General features: G+C 44.2%; 1 protein-coding gene across 3 annotated transcripts in view; it reads left to right on the forward strand.

The window, feature by feature from the left end:
- The first annotated feature begins 396 nt into the window (after nucleotides 1-396).
- peak1 (pseudopodium-enriched atypical kinase 1) overlaps nucleotides 397-16,810 on the forward strand; it is a 103,333-nt gene continuing 86,919 nt past the window's right edge. For 2 of the 3 annotated variants that reach the window (XM_015952171.3, XM_054743103.2), the window contains exon 1: nucleotides 399-818. The gene's annotated coding sequence lies outside the window, so the exon portion shown is untranslated. Of the gene's footprint in view, nucleotides 819-16,810 lie in introns of all 3 variants that reach the window. The other variant, XM_054743105.2, reaches the window with a different exon arrangement.

Below are 16,810 nucleotides of genomic sequence, written 5' to 3' on the forward strand. Positions count from 1 at the left end.
TGACGTAGATCTGTCAAGCTTGTCTAATCCTCGAGTTTCACCGTCTGTTTTCCATCAGAAGCTTAAGCAGGAGATAGGTGTAGGAGACTATTTTCATGTTCAGCCTGCATGAAACACTCAAGAGTGAGTGATCATTTTCACAAATAAAACTGGTTTCTCTGTTAACCTGGCCTTTAAGCCTACACGTCATAGTGCTGGTTTCAGTTAGGGGTTCAAACACTGAAGATGCAAACTCTTTCAAACACCAGCAAACCTCAAGCCCTTGTTAGAATTAGAAGCACCTGCAAGATCCGTTAGAGGAAATAATAATCGCACGGTCCTGGAAGCGTGTGGAGTCTGGGAAAAGCTATTTCATTCAACTGAGGCCATTCCAGCAGGTTGGTGTAATCCAGTATTTTTACATAGAAGGCCTCCCAGTGTGGTGTAACTACACATGAACCGGGAGCACTTTGTGTGCTGACTTGTACATTTGTCCAGGTAACGGTTAAAGGTGAGCGCTTGTAAGTCTCGAAATCTCATCCGAGTCAGTTTAACGTCTTTTAGGTGACGCGCGTTCACGAGCCTTCCTGGCCGCCCTGTTATGCCGTGGAGCTCGCTCCCGCGCCGCGCCAGCCACGCAGAGGGGAGACGGTTCGGTTCGGAACACCTCTGGCTCTCCCGGAGTTCGGCTTCGGTTCTCCGCTCCACGACGACGGTTGTAAAAATCCGGGATCTGGAATTGTTCGAGAAGCCGAGAGGAGCCGCGCGGAGAAGCTCCGAAAAGTTGTTCAGAGCTTCCTTCCGTTCCTCTGAGGAGAGAGTCTCCGCCACAAGTCACGGTGGGTTCTGCTGGTTCTGGTCTGGTCTGCGCAGCGGCGGAGTGTGTCTGATAGATCATAGAGGTGTGTGTGTCACACACATGATGAGAGTGTTGGTTCTGCGGTGTGTGAGGACAGTGGAACTTCAGCAGCTCCATCTGCTGCTCTAGAACACGGTCTAAAGACCCAGGAACGGTTCAGATGAGAAGTTTAGCCAGAGCAGCTGATCAGAGAGGAGCCTGTGTGGGACGGGGCCCCCGGGGGGGCCCGAGCACCGCAGAGGGGTTCAGGCCTGACCAGGGGCTCTCCTAGGGAGGGGCACACCAGGCAGAAGGTCCTGCATGGTGGTAGAGCTCAGCAGCAGCTGTGACAACAACAGTTATTCCTAAGTGGACAAGAACAACACAACAGCAGTCGTAAATAAAAGCGGCGTGTTGTCCCGGGTCAGCGCGCACCAGAAGAACTTGTGTTGCCAGTTTGTGGAAGATGATTTCGCTCCAGCTGTGTCTGTCTTTTCGCGGTGGAACCCATCTGCATGGTTCTATCTTTGCTGTTCTAAATGTTCTGCAGTGTAACTGCTCACCCTTTCACTTTAACGTGTTCTTTAATGACATTTTCTGTCACACCGCTTTAATGTTCTTGTTATTGTTGCTGCTGGAAAGCACATGGAATTACCTCTGTGTACAGCTGCCTCGCCTAAACCATTAAGGCTCGAACCCGAACCCTAAAAACACCTGTGTCATGGTCTGCGTCTGCCCCTTCCTTCATGTGCCTCCTGGCTTTTCTCCATCCCCTCCGGATTCCCTTTTGTGTCTCTTGGTGCCCTCATGTGTCCTTGTCCTTGTCATGTGTCAGTTAGGTGTCTTATGTTGTAGGCTTTAAAGTCAATTCCTCCCAGGTCCTGTGCCATTCCTGTGCTCAGTGTTTGTGTGTATGTGTTTGTGTGAGTCCTTCCCTCAGTTTTAGGTTTAGTTTTGGGTTTGAGGTTATCTGCCCTCCATTGGTTCTGTTTCCCCCATTTAGATAATTGGTGTCACCTGCCTTCCCTCCAGCCCTCACTCCACACACACCTGTTTCCTGTTTCCTTAATTGTTCTCCCTGTGTATTTAAGCCCTGTCTTGTCTCTGTTTGGTGTCGGTCCATTGTTTGTATGTTGTCAGCATTTGCCCGTGCTCAGTGTGAGGTTATAGTCTCCAGGTCTTCGTGCTCTTGGTTGAGCTTTTGGTCTCTAGGTTTTTGGTTCTCTAAGAGAGCTTTGGGTGTCCTGTGCTCATGGACGTAATTTTGGGGGGGGACAGGGGGGACATGTCCCCCCCACTTTTTCCAAAGTCAAGTTTTGACCCCTGCACTTTTTACCATCCAAAAACAATATTACGCTATATTAAATTGACACTGGTTGAGCTCTAGGACCAAGCAGAAAGCAACCGTTTGTGTTGAAGCCTGTTTCCCCTTAGAACATATTGTAAAGATACCCCCCCCCCCCCCCACACACACACACACTTCTAAAGTGAAAATTACGTCCTTGCCTGTGCTCCAGGACTTTTTGGATTTTGGCACGCTGCCTTAGATTTATTTCTGTTTCCTTTATCCTGCAAATAAAAGGATTTTTACTTTGAACCAACTTCTGCCTTGTTTCATCCTGGGTACTGCATTTTGGGTCCTACCAACACTGAATCGTGACAACCTGAATGCTGCTAAAGCTTCAGGTCAAGTCACGGTGTTCAGTGTAAATGAGTACACCCTCTTTAAAAGTACAACTGTAATCTATATCTCAATGAACATGTTCCGTAGAACTATATGGAATCATGGCTGATATAAGTTTGACCACAAAATCTGCGGTTTTACCTGAGTTAGCTGAAGCAACAGTGCCACAACGTAAAGTACTACCTCCAGTATTTTGTAGGGAAGTCCCGTTCCACTATCGATATCGGAAATAACGTCCCACAAGTACTGTATCAGATTATATCGGACTGCATCAAAAGTGTATTTCCTGTTAAAGTCTAAAAAGACAGTTTGGCTCAGTGCTACACTTGTCATGCACAGGTCTCCCGTGGTGGAACAGAACCGCTGCGTGTCATTGTCATGTTTAAGGTTCACATGTCTGCAACCAATGGTTAATAACATGGTTGCTTTTTTCATAGCTGCTGTTGCTGGATCTCTGTTTGAGTGATGTCACTCGATCAAACCTTTTGTACGTTCCACACAACAAAACAGGTAGAAGTATGGATGATTTGTGCCGATACCTTATCAGATTGATCTTGGTATCGGTCAGTATTGAAGGCTGCAATATCGGTACGGTATTGGAAGTGAAAAGGTTTATCGGGACGTCCCAGTATTTTGTACGACTGCCGTGATTCCTAAGGACAGAACCAGTGACGTGTGGTGAGGTCCATGACTGGGGAGGCACTGACTGCTCTGGAGTAGGACTTAAAATATATGATCCTGAAATAGAAGCTTGTATTGGATTTTTGACCTTGAATGAAATATTTTGTTGTTTTAAAACTTCTTGGTTAGGATTTGAATGATAAGGAAACTTAAAGCAACGTCTGAAAATGTTTTGGCTGAAGTGAAACACTTATCTGAGGCCAAACCTGATCACAACTCAGTGCATCCACCACACACAATTTTACACTCGACCCACTGAGAACTAAATAGTTAATATCAATTATTTACAGTCAAATTAATGAATCTTATAGAACAGAATTCAACTTTATTGGCATTGCACATGTACAGGTACAGGGCAACGAAATGCAGTTTGCATCCATCCAGAAGTGCTTTAGCCGTGATATAGATGTATTACAATATATATTAGCAATAATATAGATGTGTAAGTATGTTACAGAAATGGATCTATTACGCATGTTATAATGTACACAGTATGAAGTATGTTATGAATATTCTATGACTATAAGTATGTACAGGCTGTAGTTAATACAAGCAGTCCATGAGTTTAACGTGGGTCAAATGTCAGGAGGCAGAGTTCAGGAGTCTGACAGCTGTTGGTAAGAAATTGTTCTGGTACCTGGTGGTCTTAGTCCGGAGGCTCCTGTAGCGCCTCCCAGAGGGCAGCAGGGTGATCAGTGCATGTGATGGGTGACTGTGGTCTTTGATGATTTTCCCTGCCCTTTTCAGACACCGCTTCCTGTAGATGTCCTTTATGGCAGGAAGTGGTGCTCCGGCGATGCGCTGGGCAGTTTTCCCGACCCTCTGCAACGCCTTCCGGTCCGAGGCGGAGCAGTTCCCATACCAGACTGTTATACAGTTGGTCAGGATGCTCTCGATGGTGCAGCGATAGAAGTTCACCAGGATGTCTGAGGATATTATACCATTTGGTGGATTTATGAGTGTCACTGTAGTAGCCAAACAAATCCACCCCACCCATGTTCTTGTTGTAATCAACAACAGCATCAGGAACCAGAATGTTTTTGGTCTGCCACACACCAGCTGTTTTCACCCCGTGCTTGACAGACTGTCCACTGAAGGCTGCATGCACTGTGGAGCACATGGTGACCTCCCGTGTGTCCATCCACTTCACAAAGCATGCCGTCTTTCCTCAGCCACCGCAGATCTCCCCCATCAGCCTTTTTGGGTAGGTCGTTTTCTTGTGTTTTAGGAAAACCAATAAGATTTTTTCGTTTCCTAACCATTTTATCGACACAGACTGGAAAATGAATACAGGGTTTTTCCTGCATTCAAATTAGCGTGGCGGCCGCCTCCAGCTATTTTTGTGCCGCCCCAGCCAGATTTCACTCTGGCCCCAGCTATATGGACGTTATTTTAACTGCAGTGGCAGCGTTGCACCACTAGAGGGACGCTGTATCAGCAGCGGTACAATGAAAAACGCTAAAACCGCTGCAGACAAAGAAGATCAAAAACAGCTTTTCTCGCTAGTTGGTACATATCTATGGTTGGTGCTACTGACGTCCTGATTTTCCCCCAGGCTCTTCCATATAAGCCCTTTATTACACTGGCCCAGCTGTTGTCAGAGGAGACTAACACATCCCTGATAGCGGCCTTCCCAATAATTGAGAATTTAAAAACATGTCATCTTGTTGTCACAGGTAACGATAGTCCAACAAAGGAGAAGATGAAACTTGTGCAGGAAATAGATAATCGATGGAAACCAGGGTTTTTCCTGGCTCAAACTGAGGCAGAGGTGGTACCACGCTGACCATGCGCCAGAACATGCGTGCTCTGTGCATTTAACTGCCTCACTTTTTTAAAGGCTAAATATTTTTTCGTTAAGTGTTCTAATCTAAGCTTCTGTTGATTAATATAATATTCCATTTGACAACGTTTCAAGTGAAACAAAACTGGTTTGCTGCTAAAAATATGAAATAAAACAACAAAATTATCAGGCTGAAATAACAGACTCTTATTATGAAAGGCTCAATAATATGCATCAGATTGGTGTTTAGTTCCCTTTCACCACCTGATATTTATAGTTAAAATAATTTTATATATTTGACCTGCATTTCAGTAACATTTTAGGTTTGTATTAATAACACTCATCTTAGTCAAAATAACACATAAATATATCCAGTAAAATATAATGCATGTCATTAACATGCATTTGTATTGGAAATGGTAATAACATGTAATTTCTGCTGCTAACAATGTAATGGTGGCATGTCTATTATGTACGGGTTGGCCATAATCCAGTTTAAATGACGTTCAAAGATAGAAGCGTTTGTGAATTATGTACTACAACGGCTTGCTGTACTTCCTGCTCCTGTGTGTGGAGCAGTAATGTGACTGGTATCTGCAGCGGTTCTGATCCGTAGCACTGCAGGATGCAGAACAAACAGGATGGTGGGGACTTTTCATCTACTTGTAGATTTTAGTCTTTCTTAGATTTACCATCGTCATACATTTTTCTGTGCGCCACTTGATCGTGAGACTGTTACCCTTTAGCTTTAGCATTAGCCAATCTGCGTGTAGCTGCACTTTTGATCCCAAACTTTGGACCGGTTCTGCCTTTGTGCCTTTGCTGGTTCCATTATTTTCCTCCACTGCATCCAGATGACCACACTGTGCACCAGTAAAAAGCATTTTTCTAACACGTGACTTACTTTTGTTCAATAAAGTTCTGGGGAAAATAGTAATTCAAAGGTGTTGCGCCAGTGCTACGTTTAAAAATAAACATACACGCACAGACAATTTTTTTCGTCGCACTGTACAGCCCTGCTCTGATATGGAAGAGCCTGGGGGAAAATCAGGACGTCAGTAGCACCAACCATAGAGATGTACCAACTAGCGAGAAAAGCTGTTTTTGATCTTCTCTTTCTGTAGCGGTTTGAGCGCTTTTCAGTGCACCGCTGCTGATACAGCGCCCCTGTAGTGGCACAACGCTGTTGCATTAAAGCCTGATTTATGCTTCTCCGTCTGCGTTAGCGCGGAGACACGCAACGCCATTATCCGCCCATGCATAGGGCCCCGGCAGGTACGCAAGTACGTACGGAGTCAAGCCCACTTTTTTAAACATCCGTCAAACGAGATGGAGAATGCAAGCTTGTGATTGGTCAGGGCACCGTTGTCGTCTACACCGCCGCCATTGTAAACAGAGCCGAGGATAACTAGCGGCAGACACGGAGAAGCTTGAAGAATACCTCGTGAAAAAACTCTAAAATATGAACGTTTAATTCCCCTGTGACTGGAGGAGTGAAAAGATGCGCAGCAAGTGTTTCATTTGTGGACGGAAATGACAGGAAACGTGGGTTTAGATGTGGTGAGCGCATGAAGAGGTGGAGGAGGATGAGAGACAAATATGTCCATGTTAAAAAGTCTCTTATATACAAAAAACACGATATAAACACACTATCTTGGACCGATACATGACAGGATACCAGAGAATAGCGCTACGCCCTCTGTTGTCTTGCCGGGGAATTGCTTTGCAACACTCCAGGAGACGGAGAAGTATGAGAGCAAAACGCTTCCGTCAATCCGTGTGTGTCTGTCCCTTGCGGAGCTGATGGAGAAGCATGAATCGGCCTTTGTTTGTTTGTTGTCCTAATATCCAGCAGTTTGTATACAATTACCCCTTCTTTCCACCGGACGTGAAAGTGTAACGCCATAGCGGCGTTTTACCCACAAACCTCTGACTGGGAACGTTTCAGACACGAAACGACAGGGAAAGCTTTTCATGCCACTGGTCCTGCAAATTACAATATCATTAGAGAATTACAACACCACGCGTGATCTCAGAAAGCCACACATTAACCGGCAAGGCGAAAGATGCCTGCGTGTATCCAAAGAGGTCCGTGGTTTGTTTTCTGTTATGTTTGCATCAGCTATGGTGGTTTCACACGAAGGGAAGTACGTTTTTCTGCATGTGACTTTTATTTTGAAAATTTCCAGTTTCACCATGTAAAAAAATAAACTTTTGTTCATTGACTAAACATTTTTGCTAATTTTTTCGGTATGTGGACTACAACGAAACAAAAGAATACACGCCAATAAAGACCAAATTATGACAAGCATTGATTGACATTTTCATTGATGAATAAAAACGATACAAAAACTGACAGAAATGAAAATCCCGTCAGAAAATGGAAAAAATGGGAGACTAGAAAAAAAGAACCAATTAGCAAATGGAACAGGCGGGACTAGACCAGAAAAGAACCAATCACAGTCCAAAGCTGAACAAGCAAACAAGAAAAAAATGTAACCTGCAATTTGCTCTTTATCATATCTATAGTTATGCAGTGGCACAGAGTTAGATCTCTTTACTCCACACAGAAAAAGCAACGTGTGCGGAATGACATCACTTTGTTGCAGAGATGTTATTGGTTAAAAGCTGGCAAAGTAGAACACAGAAGCTACCTCAAAGAAGTGCTCTGTTTGTTAACGAGGTCGTAAAATGATGTAAAGTAAGTTAAGTAAAAAATAAGGATCATTCTGGATCTGTTTCATCATATTACAGAAGTATTGGATCAGGGTTTGGGATTGGTAGACACTCAAACTCAAATTACTCGGACTTGAGGGCAAAAAACCCTGATTGGGACATCCCTACTTGAAACGTGAGGACAGCGTCCATTCACGCTACACTTAGCTGCTGGTGGACAGGAAGTCATCAACCATAATGGCCGCTAATTGCTGTGAAGTAGGTTTTGCGGCTGTTTTCACGTGTGGTGGAGGGAAGGGGTTAGTGCATCAGAGTAAGATACCATTATTATCGTTTTGTGCCACACTGAATAATCAGTGAGGTTATTGCGATGTTTGGCTCGTGTCAGGGACAGAAGGAGTATAAAATAGTAAAACTAAACTGAAGAAGTCAGTGGACAGAAGCTGTCACGTTTATAATCAGAGACCACCAGAACCACTGAATCTGTTACTGATGATCAGAGCTGTGAGCTGAGGGCACGTTCCATTAGTCTGAGACACAAGTTCAAGTGAGTGTAAGTAAACTCACCAGAGCCCCGGCCCTTCCCCTTCTATCCTCATGTTGTAACTAAAGAAGTCACCAACATGGGCGCTCCAAGATCCCTCCATGTCCTGCAGACACATCCCAGGATCTGTGTGGGACAAATATTTGCTGGATCCCTTCCCTACAGCTCTCCAACGGGAACATACCACTCATTCTTGTAGCGAGCAGCAGGAAGACTCTGTTTGGTGTCATTTTGGTCTCTGTGGTCAACAGTCCTGCTTGGGCGTTGGACTGTCTGATAATGTCGGTCAGACATTAGCAGAAGTGAATTAAACTTTCTGTTTAGCTGGTTGTCGCTGTTCTTCACTGAGATCTGATCCCAGGTCTGAACCAGTGCTTGTGTGGTGGATGTCACAGATGAGTTACTGTCAGGGAGACCAGAGCTCGGGGTTTCTCCTGTATGTGGAAGATCTACAGGATGTTACGTAAAGTCTTCCAGTTCTTATTCATGCATCATTTGTGAAGAGGTGTGTATTAATTTCTGTATACTGAGTGTGTATAGACGTACTGCATAACTAAAGCAGATGCACCACAGACCTCTCTGTCTCTACCTCAGATCACGTGGAGCTGCTCCAACACCAAACACCTTTCGTGTCTCCACCCCACCCACAAGCGCCTCCATCCCAGTCTCGGTTATCGTCTCTTTGAGGAACTGATTAATTCATTCAAGTTTTTGAATCTTTTACTTTGACGTCCCATAAAACAAGTTGAACAGGTAAAACATATGGTTTTAGCAACTCATCAAATGACATTTAGTGTGTTTTATTGGTTTCGCCCTGACTGGGTCCGGTTCTGTCGCATCACAAACCTCAGATAAACACACGAGTAAGGATTTATGTTTCATTTGCACCAGCGGAGATCTTTAGAAGATAAAATAAAGTCGAGGTGAAGACCAGAGACAATGGAGGGGTTTCACGACTGCGGTCATGTATTCGGATGGGCTCTGTTACAGATTAGTGATGGATGTGTCATGTGACACCATGGCCTCTGACCCAGGCCCCTCTTTCTGATCCAGGACTTTCAGCAGGAGAACAGGTGTGATCTAGAGGTCAAGGGTCACATTAATACACGTGCATGCGCACAAAGTAGTAGTAGCACATTCTATGTTGAAGAGGGTAAAATGTTAATATCAGGAGAGGGAGACTGATGGCCCCCTCCATGAGGCTACCACAGCTCAGCGGGACAACATAGTAGCTTCTTCTGGGAAGTATAAAGTTAACAGCTGAAATAGCAGGAAACACAATTATGCAGATGTGTGTCTCCACTCTCCAGGTTGGTCTAGCCATGCACCGTTGTTGTCTCAGCTGGCTGATAATTCTTTGGGGTCCCAGTTGGTCATGTGATTCCTGCGGGATTCCCGTGAAATGGGAAATAAGATCACGTTACTGGGACAAAACAGGAAAAATAATCAACAGGAGTGGGAAGAAAAACACATTTAGGTTTTTGTTCAACGTGAAACTCTTGTGTCGTTTTAATTCACGTTTAGTTCTGTCCGGCCTTTCTGACTACAGTGGTTGTGAAAACACGCAGGACATGTTCAAATCCTCGACGTGGCCGATGCCTCTGTTCTTAGCTTGCCAAAAGGAAAGAATCTTCCTGAAAGCCACACATGGAGGCGGTTGGTTGATAATCTGCTCAAATTCGGTGACACGGACTTTATTTTCAATAATCCATCACAGATCTCTGGTCTCTGGAGCAGCTGGCTGAGGAGCGTTTCTTCCGAGCATCTTAATAGATCGGTGCGTCGTTAACCGCAGCTGCATTACAAACGCGAGGTCGTTTCTTCTTATTGTGATGTTTGCGCTGAACTAAAGCACCAGACAGAATGACCTTTTGCCCATAACGGCGGTTTGTTAGAGTAGCGTAACAAACAGCTGAGACAAACCCGCATCTCCGACTTTCAGCTTCAGCACCGTCTCTTAAAGGAACAGTAACATTAGACTGCATGCCTCACAATAACCCTTATGAACCATTACAGCATGTAGAAATGTTTTCATATGTATTCTGATGTTTCTGGTGTTTCATTATATTGTCTAATAAAATCTCATAATTTTATGATAAATTCTGTTGGTTTATTTTCTAATCACATTGATGGTTGTTTTTCTTATTATTTAAGCATTTTATTGTCACAACAAAATAAAAAGGTGCTTGCCCTTTGTGGTTCAAAAATATTTTCTGCCTGTTTGTTAGATGTGGCTCAAACATTTTTCAGACTGCTCACTGACTAGCAGCTGATTTGTCATTAGAAGAGGATCTTTTTTCATCTTTGTGCTCATGCCCGAGTGGCTGTGTGGCAAAAACAAGCTGTTATCAATACACGGCGTACACTTTTAAGACTTAAGACACCATGTTTGGTTCTGAACCGAGGTTCTACCAGCTGTTGGTTTCCAAGGGATGTCACAGCCCTGTTGGGTGTATATATACAGGAAGATCGGACACGTGTTCTGGTCCCATGTCACTGAGTGATTTATAAACCAGTAGGAGCACTTTGAAGTCTATTCTGTAGTTTACTGGTAACCAGTGTAGGGACGTAAGAACAGGAGTGATGTGCTCCGTTCTCTTAGTTCTTGTTAAGACTCTAGCAGCAGCATTCTGAACAAGCTGCAGTTGCTTCACAGCTGTTTTGGTAAGACCAGTTAGGAGACAATTGCAGTAGTCCAGCCGACTAGAAATAAAAGCATGAATAAGTTTCTCTAAGTCTGGTCTCTGTGACACTTGATGTTTGATGAAGGTGATAAAACGCTGATTTAGTTTCAGCCTTAATATCTCCGGGGAAGCTCAGGTCTGAGTCAATAACACCAAGATTTCTAACCTGGGTCTTTGTCTTTGTTGCCCTGGAGTCTAGCTGGCCAATAACATCCATTCTATCCTTCTTGTTGCCAAAGACAATAACTTCAGTCTTGTCTTTGTTTAGCTGAAGGAAGTTTGACTGCATCCAGACGTTTACTTGTTCTAGACACTGACAGAGTGAGTCCAGTAGACGACAGTCACTAGGTGATGCCTTAAAACACCTGCTGGGACTGGGAGGGGGTGGGAATAATGTTATTGGGATTGGGACTAGACCATTTTTTTTACGATGGGAGTGGGTTGGGAAAGCAAAGAAAATCCATTCCCGTGTCACCCTCTAGTCTCAATAGTTTACCGTTGTAGAGGAAAGAAAGCATTTACACCTACTTATGAGAAATTCACATTTACGCTTCGATCTATAAAACTATATAATTGCTTTAATAACGACAATTAATGGAAACCAAAATGGACACTGATTGAAATTGTGTCTTTCAGTACTAATAAAGTAAACAAATCTGTATAATGGGCAGTAATATTTGTAAACATGACAGGAAATGACATCATACCATCAAAAAATTAAAAGGTGTCAGGTCTGGGATGTACTTGCTGTTTAACGGCGTGGCGCGTACACTTGTTAAAAATGGTCGCCACGTGTAACTTGAGATAAAACAAGGGGGTGTACAGTGGTGTGAAAAACTATTTGCCCCTTTCCTGATTTCTTATCTTTTGCATGTTTGTCACACAAAATGTTTCTGATCATCAAACTCATTTAACCGTTAGTCAAAGATAACACACGTAAACACAAAATGCAGTTTTGAAATGATGGTTTTTATTATTTAGGGAGAGAACTAAATCCAAACCTACATTGCCCTGTGTGAAAAAGTAATTGCCCCCCTTGTTAAAAAATAACCCAACTGTGGTGTTTCACACCTGAGTTAAGTTTCTGTAGCCACCCCAAGCCTGATTACTGCCACACCTGTTTCAATCAAGAAATCACTTAAATATGAGCTGCCTGACACAGAGGCGTAGACCGAAAGCACCTCAAAAGCTAGACATTAGGGCTGTTATGTTTCCTAAATTATGTTTTTATTTATTTTTGTTAATTGTTTTTATTTACTGTTTTATTCACAGTTTTTATTTTACAAATTTTTTGTTTAAACTTTTACAATGTTGTCAAGCACCTTGTGGCTTATGCCAGGGAAAGGTGCTACACAAATAAAGTTTACTTAATTACTTAGCTCATTAGCTCTCCTGAACAGTTCACGTAAACAAGCCTATGCAAACACGTGACTATAGTGAAATCAGCAGTGGACTAAGGAGAGGAAAAAGTCACACATCAATCAATCCGATCAATCGGAGCACCCCTACTGACCAATCATAAACCTGTCTCGTGGATCTCACCCACTCATAAAACCACGCAGCCATATCCGTAGTAGATCAGGGGCTGCTAACTCATGCAGTAAGCGTGAGACACATGCATGTCACTCTTCACACCCTCTTGCGCCACACCTACAATTTATCATGCTGAAAAATACGAGTTCATCAATCTGATTGCATTGTACTTTGCACCCCCCCCCCCCCCCCCCCCCCCCAAGGAACCGCTGGAGACTACAGCCCATTGGGCTTACCAGCGTTTGCCAGAGGAGCTGTCGTGGTATTTGGCCCTACATTACCTCTGAGACTTTTTTTTAATGCACATATTACAAAACGTATTACATAGTACAAACTGAGTTATGTGATTGTTCCTGGACGATTGGATTGTTTCAACCCTACAGTTATGTAGGCTTTTTGAGTGTCTGGGATGATTTTTGTCTTCGTTGTCTGACACTAATAAGGCAGAATATTACAAAAGTCTTTTTATGGATGCATTGGTTAAACGTTAGTCTCAAGTTGCTGACATGATGCTGAAGGATGGAGAAGTGAGCTGTGGTGTTTCCACAGATGTTCATTAGTTAAGGTGTTTGAGGAACATCTCCACGTCAAATAATTACACAGTTTAGTGAAGTAGATGCTGCTCTGTGCAAACATATGCTGTAGGAAGAAGAGACATTATCTAGTACCTGTCTAGGTAAGAGTAACCAGGAGGCATCAAAGGGTGTTTCTCAATGCCAAGGAACCTCGCCTTGATGTCTTGGCCCCGCCCCGGTTGCCTAGGAGATACGTCATCAGGAGCCGCCAAGACGTGTTCCAGCGTTCATGTTCTACCTAGGCAAATTTCAAGTTTAAATGCAAGTCAACTGTCAACTATTTAAAAAATGTTATTTTAGATCCAAAGCAGTTATCTGTGGTTGGTTAGTTGCTTAGTAGTTGCAGCTCCAGTGGCTAGCAGGTAGTAACTTGCTTTTATTTTTAATTTAACAAACATAAGCGCAGTTTAAAAAGTAAAAGGATATATTTATATTGAAACTTACATGTATAAAATATAATGTTATCTCCCGTGTCACATGATGTTACATGACCGCCGTGGAAGCTGCGGTCACGTGATGCAGGTCTGTTCCATTTAAGCGTTTTCTTTGACCAAGGAAGGACAGTGTCCTCGTAAGTACGGCGCCTGCCCTTGCAAGACATCGCCTCGCAAGGACAGGCGCCTTGACATTGAGAAACAGCCTAAGTCTTTACCTGCCTGCCTCCTGTGCTCATCTGCACCTTTGGTCCTCCCTCTCCAACCAGGAGAGAATCCAGAGACAGCATTTGCTTCAAAGGCAGCTGGAACAACACATCTGTCACTCGGCCTTTTGTTAAGCCATAACGCAACATTCACCGTGAAACCGTGTCCCACCAGCCACTGGTAAACAAACACGGCCTGACCGTTGCTGACTCAACGTGTGTTTGATGATTCTGCCCAAATGAAATCAGCAGAGTCACCCATCTCTGCTGGGGGGGGGGGGGGGGGGGGGGGGGTCTCAGGTTACCAGCTCACTCTCATTAGCGGGAGTCTCCGGGTTCTCCTGGTCGTTAGGGTTTGTTGGTGTGTGTCACCAACAGGTTCAGACCAGAGGATTCTTTCAGGCAGCAGCCTCCTGCTGGGAGGAAGGGGTGGGGTGGGGGGGGGGGGCACTCCGAAATATATTCATCATTTATATCGGTCACAGATTTCTCTCCTGTTTACATTTGACTTCTATGTGTGTGTGTGTGTGTGTGTGTGTGTGTGTGTGTGTGTGTGACAGCGAGGTCCTGCCCAGATACTGGCATTCAGCCACCAGATTTAGGCCGGAGGAGGACCGGTGACTGACAGGAACAGAGGCTGCATACAAACCAACCAGGGAGCTTCACGCTACTAAACCAGACGCTCCTTTACCCACTTTTGCTTTCTGACGTATCAGAATTGGGACGGCATGTTCACAACATCAAAGGAATATGTCATCTTCACACGTCTGCTGTGCTGGATTCTTCCTCTGGTTTTCACTGGCACCATTCAGTTACTGTTCAGCTTTCCAAGTGTTTCTTTGTGTTGCTGATGAAGAGACGAGGTTTAAAATAGAAGCACGAGTTTACTCTGACATGCATACTTCTGCCTCTGCCAGCGGGCCTCCTGCCCTCTCGGCCAGGGTTCCAGGAGAACACCTGCACTGGGTTGGCAGATAGCAGATCATAGGAGCTCTGAGTGATTGTCATATTTCATTACACATAATTAAAGTGGAAATACCACAGAAATGGTCACCATCATGGGTGTTTCTCTCTGAAAATATAAAATGGGTTCAGCTTGTGTGACGGGTAGATCCGTACTTACTAAATGTATGAGTCATCATGAAAGATTAAGATGTGTGTGCGTGTGTGTGTGTGTGTGTTAGCGAGAACTTTATCAGGATGCTCAAAGATATAAAACCCACATTTGAACATCTGTGGTTTAATTCAGGATCACAGGTGTTGGTTCTGATTGGATCTCCATCAGAACAGCTGAGTATGAAGAGCACCAACATCTTACCCACCCTGGACCATGGGTGGACTTTACAGAGGTGTGGACTAGAGTCACATGACTTGGACTCGAGTCAGACTTGAGTCCATATTTTAATGACTTCTGACTTGACTTGATTAAATCTAAAGACTTACGACTTGACTCAGACTTGAATGCCGACGACTTGCGACTTGAATCGACTTGCATCTGTTGACTTGATGATGACTTGAGCACTTTTGATATTTTAGCACAAAAGTGACCCGACATGGACAAACATCTGGGTGTGATGTTGTACTCCTGAATGCAGCAGCACTTTGTTTAGAACCAGCTTCAGTTTCTGCTTGTTGGAGCAAATAAACGAAGCTTTAAGAAGCTTTAATTCTGGAATTTATTTATTATCATTAAATTGAAGTTGGACAGATGAGTTGGTGATGACTTGAAAATCCAAAGTTAAGGACATGGACTTGACTTGAATTTCCACACCATTGACTTTGGACTCGACTTGGACTTGACTCGAGACTTAACTGGAAAGACTTGTGACTTACATGTGACTTGAAAAGCAGTGACTTGGTCACACCTCCGGGACTTTTTACAGTTGGACCATTTGGTCTGCCATGAAAACCAGTACTAGGGGTAATCTGATGGCTGCATACCAGAAACACACACACACACACACACACCATCAGGTGGGCGGGGCTTACCAGCACAGGGTGAGCAACCATTCAGTAAGCTCTGTCAGCATGATCCACCAGAACCGCACCTGAAGCTGTGAGCTAATGCTAGCATCTCTTTCAGCGAGCTCCCACATCTGATGAAAAGGCTGATAACTGAAACTCTGGAGGCAAAAACACAAGGCTAATGACAGGAGAAGGTAAAATAAGACCCGGAACGATTAAACAGGGAAGAGAATAACCTAAACACACGAGTGTGACATGAACAACAACACCATCAACGACCTGGAGCAGAAACCTGACACAGGAGCAGAAGAAAAGACGCATGCTGGGACAGAACTGAGCCACAGACGAGGGAGAAAGAAGGCAAACAAGCTGAAGGTCTGGAATATAAAAGAATAAACTTGGCATGAATCTGGGGAGTGAGAAGAGCTGAGGGTGAATATGATAACTGCACAGCAAGTGGAAAAGTGAGCGGTAGATGGGAAGTGGGCAGGTTTGGAGAACAAGGGGAGCTAAAGGGGGCAGAAGCACAGGAAAAGAGATGAGACGTGGAAGAGACTGGGAGACGAGGACACAGACGGGAGAAAGTCCTCATCAGTGAGTCGAACAGGATGTGATTAGAGTAAAAATGGAGTTTCACACCAGATCTGTGTAATATCAGTTAGGAATAGGGTTGTCACGGTAACCGGTGTAGCGGTAAACCCCGGTAAAAAAGTTGACAATAATAGTAACCGTCTTGTTTTTTTAAAAGTATATTATCTTGGTGGGTTACCGTGGCTGCGGTGTAGGCGTGGTGACCCTTACCAGCCACCGTATCATCTGCTGAAGTTGCCAGCGGCACATGCGCACTTTGTTGTTTACGACCAAACGTTTCTTGAAGCTAAAGCTGAAATAATGGCCAAAGGAGGAGACGGCAGCACTCAGCACATTTATTATCCCTCAAAGAAGACAAAATGGGAAGTACGGGCATCTTTTGGACATTTGAAGAATGCCGAGGGCCAGTTGATAGAAGACGGCTATCCTGTTTGCAGCACGTGCAGAAAAAGTGTCTGTGAAAAGCAGCAATGCTTCAAATCTCATGATACATCTGCATGACCATCACCCACAACTCTACAGTCAACGCAAGGCAAGCTAACGTTAGCGTTTTAGCTAAAATGCGTGATCCGAGGATTTGGGTTGAGGGAGAAAGCAACGAGTCGCTATATAAAGCAGCCGCAGCGCCGCTACCTGT

This window comes from Nothobranchius furzeri, chromosome 14 (assembly GCF_043380555.1).
Source record: "Nothobranchius furzeri strain GRZ-AD chromosome 14, NfurGRZ-RIMD1, whole genome shotgun sequence".
NCBI lineage: Eukaryota > Metazoa > Chordata > Actinopteri > Cyprinodontiformes > Nothobranchiidae > Nothobranchius > Nothobranchius furzeri.